Source organism: Phocoena sinus, chromosome 10 (assembly GCF_008692025.1).
Source record: "Phocoena sinus isolate mPhoSin1 chromosome 10, mPhoSin1.pri, whole genome shotgun sequence".
Lineage (NCBI taxonomy): Eukaryota > Metazoa > Chordata > Mammalia > Artiodactyla > Phocoenidae > Phocoena > Phocoena sinus.
The window spans coordinates 54,209,623-54,217,093 of NC_045772.1; the positions used below are offsets into that span (position 1 = coordinate 54,209,623).

The 7,471-nt window shown below is 35.0% G+C and overlaps 1 long non-coding RNA gene across 1 annotated transcript in view; it reads right to left on the reverse strand.

Annotated features, from left to right (window-relative positions):
• The window catches only part of LOC116761110, a 28,373-nt gene extending 20,902 nt beyond the window's left edge, over positions 1 to 7,471 (reverse strand). Inside the window, exon 1 of the long non-coding RNA XR_004351925.1 lies at positions 4,710 to 7,471. This is a non-coding gene — a long non-coding RNA (uncharacterized LOC116761110). The remainder of the gene's footprint in view (positions 1 to 4,709) is intronic.

Consider the following 7,471-nt stretch of genomic DNA (forward strand, 5'->3'; position numbering starts at 1 on the left):
CTTAGCACCTCAGAGACGCCATTCCATTTTCTCCTGGCCTTTGTTGTTTCTAATGAAATGTCAGCTGTCACATTATTTGCTAGTAATGTGACTTTTTCCCCCCATGGCTGCTTTTGAGAATTAATTTTTATCTTGGATTTTTATTAATTTGACTATTTAAGGGTATGGATGTGGTCTTCTTTTCTTCTTATCCTGCTTGGGGTATGCTGGCTTAAGTTGATATTTTCAGTCAAATTTGGGAAAACTTCAGCCATCTGTTTTCAATTATTTTTTTCTACTTCATTCTTCTCCTGTTTGGTTCTCTCTCACAAGTCTTTGTGTCTCTGTTAATTTAGGGGAAAAAAAATCTCTATGCCTTATTTTGGATAATTTCTAGACTTATTTTTAAGTTGTGTTCTGCATTAATCCCATCCAATTAATAGATTTTTGATTTCAGTTATTATATTTAGTTTTAATATTAACATTTGGTTATTTCTTTTTTTTTTTTTTTTAACATTTGGTTATTTCTTATAGTTTTCATATGTATTTCCTGAAATTCCCTATTTCTTACTCATTCCATCTTTTCCTGTGGATTCTTTAATGTATTTATTATAGTCATTTTAAAGTCTTTGTTTACCAATTCTAACATCTGGGTTATCTTTGGATCTGTTTCCCTTTACCGTGGGTTTACACTTCCTGTTTCTTTATATTTCTAGGAATTGTGAATGATACATGTTATTTTCTATTTTACGACATATGGAGGCAATGTACGATATCAATGCCTCATCAAGGCAACTGAAATGAACATTTTAATGAATATCCTTGGAATGTATTTCTCATTTTTTTAATGATATACTAATTTTCATTGAATTATTTGGATCCTGACCTTTTTTCTCCAAGAACTTGGTTTTACTATATTTGAAATTACATGAAGAAAACAACAACAACGTGACAGTTGTGGAAATACAGCCACAAAATATTTACTATAGAATAACATCCCTGATCCTTGAAGTTAACAGTCTAGTTACAGGGAGTGTAGTCTATTACAGTTTTCCTATGGGTTTCCTATGGGCAGATTTACAGAGTCCAAGAAAATATACCTTAGGCAAAGACAGAGAAGACAAAACAGTAACCTTGATTTTAGGGGTGAATCCCAACATTACATTTTGAAAAACCAAACCAAAACTGCAGAATACGCGCAAACATCAGAGTCTGAACAGATAAGCCATGCCCTTGGAAATCCAATGTAGCTGTGGAAACAGACAACAGTAACAGAAGGATGACTAGGTAAAAATTCAAGTTTACCAGCTAAATACCAGCTAAATGTAAGGGTAGAAACAAATAGGCCTTAAAAACTTGAAGTAAATAGAAGTGTCCCAGAATCTGGAAAGAGTATGTGTGGGTCCAGTGACAGGAGAGGGAGATATAGCTAGCATCTAAGACAAGGAGCTGTCTTCTCTCTGCCCTGGTTTTAGGTTGTCTCACACTTTGAGGGCAGGCTGTTAGGACTCACTGAACTCTGAAGCTAAATTCTGTATTTGCTAATAACTGTAGTATGAAAGTTGTTTCCAGAGTTACACCAATTTCGCTAGCACCAAAGAAAACACCTGGTCTTAACACCACTCATTGTGAGCCTCACACATATTAAAATTACACAAACAGGGCTTCCCTGGTGGCGCAGTTGTTGAGAGTCCGCCTGCCAATGCAGGGGACACAGGTTCGTGCCCCGGTTCTGGGAAGATCCCACATGTCACGGAGCAGCTGGGCCCGTGAGCCATAGCCGCTGAGCCTGCGTGTCCGGAGCCTGTGCTCCGCAACGGAAGAGGCCACAGCAGTGAGAGGCCCGCGGATAGAAAAATAAAAATAAAAATAAAATTACACAAATACTTCTGTACTATACTACTTATTTCTAGAGTATGTATCAATTAGATGGTTTGCCATGTGTTTCAAAAAGCAGATTTTGAACAAGCTAAGTAATTTAATTTTCCTTCTGGGTCTATCATTGGGGGTTTAAAAATCTTGTTAATGGATTGTGTACAAGTAATTCCGGATGGGCTATTTTATTTTTACACAATCACAATTGGTGTCATTATATAGTTCATCTTTTGTGTGCCGTTTTTAAGAAAAGTGGGAAGATCCAGGATGTTCCCAGTCTACCTAGTTGTTTAAAGGGAATTTTGAGGGATCTGTCCAAGAAAATATTTTCTTTAGAGCTTAAACCACCCACGAAAGAAAAAAAACACAGAAAATCTCTCCTTTCCAATCAAACTTGACTATCTTCTCTTTCCTTAACATTTGGCTCCTTTTGTTTTCAAAATTAATTTTTCCTGTTGGGAAACTGAGTCTTACCCTTGGCCATCAACAAGACTCTTTTTTTGCCTCAAAAGTGAGGTTTTTTTCCCCCCCACATTACTTCTTGTTTAATTTAATTTTTATTTCTTATCAGAGTAAAATTGAAAAATGATGTCTTTTTAAAATGGGAATTCAAGTCCGAAAACTATGGACTGTTTCACTTCCCAAATTAGTAATCTGTACACCTATCTTTGTATATTCCAACCAAATATTATATAGTATTTTTACTATTTCAATGTGCTTGAGGGTGATTTAGGGACTTCTATTTTGGGACAGCAGTAACAACTCATCCAGGCTTATTAATACTATACAAATTGTGGGCTCTCATGGGGATGGGGTCTCAAGGCAGTATTTGTTTAAAAATAGTATCACTATACAGGTTGCTTGGAAGCAATCAGTAGGTAAACTCTCATTAGTATTTAATAACTCTGAGACCCTTCTCAGAAGATGCATGAAGACAAACTTGGTGACTACATTGTTGGTCAATGCAGAGGCATAAAGGATCTAGAGCTAACTTTTTTTTTTTTTGCAGTACGCGGGCCTCTCACTGTTGTGGCCTCTCCCATTGCGGAGCACAGGCTCTGGATGCGCAGGCTCAGCGGCCATGGCTCACGGGCCCAGCCGCTCCGCGGCATGTGGGATCTTCCCAGGCCGGGGCACGAACCCGTGTCCCCTGCATCAGCAGGCGGACTCTCAACCACTGCGCCACCAGGGAAGCCCTAGATCTAACTTTTGATAGTTGTTAATTCTCCTGGAAAACCTTGGACTCAAGAAAAATGGACAATATTAAGGGAAAGTAGACTTCAGAATGTTGTATATGTGATACTAGATAAGGAGGCTATGAGCCTAGTCACAGAATGGTTACTTTGCCATGGAAACCAGACAAAAACTGGGTTGGAAGACAGATTTCTTTGCAATAAAAATGTCTTTAGAAAATATAAATGAAATGTTGCTATTCTTTACATTTAATCTTGAATATTCTAAGTTCCATAAATAATACTGAATTTATTATTCTTAATAATGCTGAATTTAGAATGTTACTGTATTTTAAACATATCTATTTTTAATGCACATTCATAAGGTAAATTTACTTTGAAAGCCTTAAAAATACTTACTCAGTAATACATCAGGGATAAAACAAAGTCACAGTAATACAGTGATGCTTCAGATATTGAGGCAAATCCTTCATTTAATAATTATCACATTAGGAACCCATACTATACCCAACACCATCTTAACATCTATGAACAAGACTCTTCCAACAGATTAATTCAGTCTATTGGGGGATGAGAGATACGCATAGCCCAAGGTGACAACTGATGTGTCGGGAAGAGCAAGTCATTGTATGTTGGGATCGGTCCTGAAGAAAGTGTGTAGGAGTTTGCCTGGTAGGAGATAAGGCAGACCATTAAACAGAATAGTATGTGGGAAAGCCCAGAGTTGTCAAATTGTATATGTTTGAGGGAAGGTGAGGAGTTGGATAAGGGCTAGCTCTCAATCTTTTCCCTCAAGGTGGTGCTTGAACAGGCAATCTGGGTGGAATAATCGTTACCCTATTCTTTGTTCTCTTGCTGAAGAAAGCTTATTGGAACTTGAGTGTGAATGATATTGAATAATGATAATTAATCTCATTTGTAAAGAGAGAACAATCATTCCCATACTTGGATGTACCTGTTAGTAATAATACCTGCTGTGTTCTTCATAATGATCAGGACACAATTTATACCTCACAATTATTCTAAAAGGTAGGGTAATACTCAGTGCCAGGAGTGGATGGCTTAGGTAGATGGGGAGTTTGGTTTCCTCACAAATATCTATTAATAGCCCTCTACAACAAATAAACTGTACATTCCAAGAAAAACCATGTGCTTGCTGAGCAAACATGCAGTTTTAAGAGTCTCACACTTCTTTCTACTCGGACTGTTCACCCCAAGCCCTCCTAGATGGAAATTCTGGAGCTGCTCTAGTTTGCAAATTGGGAGTCAGAGAGGTAACAAGACTTACAGAAAAGTGGTAGGCCCAGAACTCAGGTGGTTAAAGTTCTAAGCCTATGTTCTGAACCACTCTTTTATTCATGGAGGGTTTGGAGGAGGACTTTAAGCTAAAGAGAGGAATAGAATCTGACTTTTACTAATTATATCCCAACAATAAAAGTCGTAACCTCTGAAGTTTGGATTTTACTTTACTCAAATGATTTTAGATACTGATAAATAAAATTGGGGGAAAAAGACAACATAATCCATGATTGCTGAAGGCAGAGAAAAGGGTTTTAAGTGTAAAATGTTTAGTTATGCTCATAAATAGCTTTAAAAAACCAAATCTGTTAGTATGTAACTGGATTCTAGTATCCGTGATGAAATTTTAATTTTCAAGCTTACCATCACATTAAGACTTCTGCTCCAAGTCTTTTAGAGGAGCTAGGAGAACATCTTAAAAAAAAAAATGAAAAAACAAATATTAATTTGATCCATCCTACTGGTTATTCTTCTGCTAAAAATATATTCTTAACAATAACTTTAAAAGCTGAATTTGAGGCTTCAATTGAAGAAGTCTTTCATCAGCAATGATAGAGCACTCTAGTTGTCCATAATAGGAAATATGCGTTATTTTGCAAAACCTCAAAGTTTATACCTCTATATCCATTAACTCTTAATCCTCACAAGAAACTGGTATTTTATGGTTGAGAAAACTAAAATTCAGAAGCCAGTGACTTAAGAGCTAGCTGTGGTAAAATGGTTTTAAATACAGAATGTTTCCTACCCTATCTCACTGTCTCCCAACAAACATCTTACCCAAGTATTTGTGATTACTTATGTTTACTGTTTGAATTTGCAATATTACAACTCACACAACAGATACATGGCACAAAACTGAAATTGTTTTATAAATCGAGTTTTATCTTACTAAAGTCACTCAATATGAGTCCTACAGGAATAAAAAAATGTACTATCAATAATTTCTCCATATTTAGTTTATTTTTTGGTTTCCTTAAGTAAGGGCAATTCTAAAATAATTCATATATGCTTGGAGGTTGCTCTGTCTTAAGTAGTTTTCAGGACACTGATAATTCACTACAGGAGTTAGGGAGCTCAGGGGATGAACAATGATCTGGACGTCTGGAACTTCTTTGGGAAATGACTTAAAATGTCATGATGTGATTAATTCTGACGAACTCAAGAGAATTTTAAAATTGCCCACTTCATACAATCAAAAGATTGTTTTCAGTATAGAGAAAATGAAATACTTTCACTACTTATAGGGAGAACTCAAGGTCAGAAGAAAAGCAGGCCAGATGAAAGAGTGAAGGCACACATGTTAAGGCCAGACTAAGAAGAACACTTTAATACGTGAGTCTAAACTATTCAAAACCTAGCATACCTAAGAATCAATGAATAGAGGAGGAATAAGGAGTTACAATGCCTGTTAACCTACAATATTCTTTCATAAAGTTTAAAAGAAAAACAAAATAAGTGTTAATGAGAAACCTTGGTTTGAGATATTACAAAGTTTAAGAATCCTGCAAGATTTTAACTAAGAATTAAAAAGCAAGGCAATACTTAAGGTTTAAAACAGTTTGGGAAATGTAAAGAATTTGTCATTACTGAGAAAAATGTAAGAATACACATTATGGGAAAAGACTGTTGGGATGTTTCCGTATTTATTGTTTTACTTGTATGTATGTAGATTTAACTCCTAGCAACGGATTTGAAGGTCACAGCAAATAAAACTATTTTTTTTGTTTCATCAAACTATATAGAACAAACTACAAGTTCCTGATAGGAGGGAAAACTCTGAGCAAAATGAGCACCAACTTCAACCATGATTTTCTACAGTAGAACATAGTTAATTACCAAAACAATTTAAACATTTAAAATATTTGATTTTGTGCATACTGAAAATGTGCAGTCTTATTTTTACAGCATTTCCATTTAAAAGAACAATTTCCAAAGAGATAGCTGTATTTTTAGCTGCTTTGTATAAGATTTAATAGGCATTTCTAGAAAAAAAATGACATCAAAACCCATTTGACTGATTTTTCTCTCTGTCCTTTGAGACTCTAGTCCACAATATTATGTCAACTCTTGATTTTCCCTGAATGGTTTTCCACTTTCTGGATTCTCTTAATAACCCAGAGTCTCTTCCCTTTCACTATCCTGGCAATTTCCAGGCTTCCAAAGATAGAGCTGATTATAATTAGACCATGGTATGATGTAGTGTATGTTTCCCAATGCATATATTTGCCAAAAATAATTTTTGTACTGTCTGTTTTATATTATCCATTTAAAAATTCTTTACCCCATCATTAGTGCAAATAAGGCTTGATCAATATTTGAATTTTTACTATGTACGTTTTACATGTATATTTTATCTTCCTGATTCTGATATTTAAAAACCTATTCTATGCTGATTAAAAATTTGAATATACCTAATCCAGTTTTAAATGAAAGTGTTATCTGAGCTATTTTGAAATTCTTTTGCTTTAATATATGGTAAATATGAATTAAACACATGAAAAATTATATAGAATTGAAATGCCCAACCTAGAATAATGCTTCTAAGAAAAATTATACATGTTTCTCATGAAAAAACTCTGATAATGAAACAATAGACTATATAGTTCTACAACTTAATATATGTCCGCAAGAATATAAATACACTCTCCTTCCCCCTTTTTCTAACCTCTGGCACTTAAAAAAAAGTATTTGTGAGTTATCAACATAGTTACCTTTTCAAGAGAAGCTGTTTCAAATAAAAATTTAAAAAATTACTTTATTGTAGAGCAAAAAATATGACCAAAGATTTCCACTATTCTTCTTTGGCTTCAGAAATAAAATTTATTTTCCTTTCCTTCTCACTCCTCTGAGATTTTAAAGACTTTTGGTTCCTTCCTCTTGTATACAAGAATTCTCCACATTTCTACCTTACAAACTAAACTGGAGAGAATGTGCTCATCTATACTGCACAAGCAAAGATCAGAAGCATAGCTACAACTAGGGAGGATGGGAAGCAGGCAGTAAAGAAATGTATTGTCTGTAAAGTACTTAAAGATAATAAAACAGACTAAAAGTTGGCTTACTTTTTGTTATCACCATGTACCAGTGATAGTGTCAGAGACAGTACATTCTTCTCTGGGGTGAAA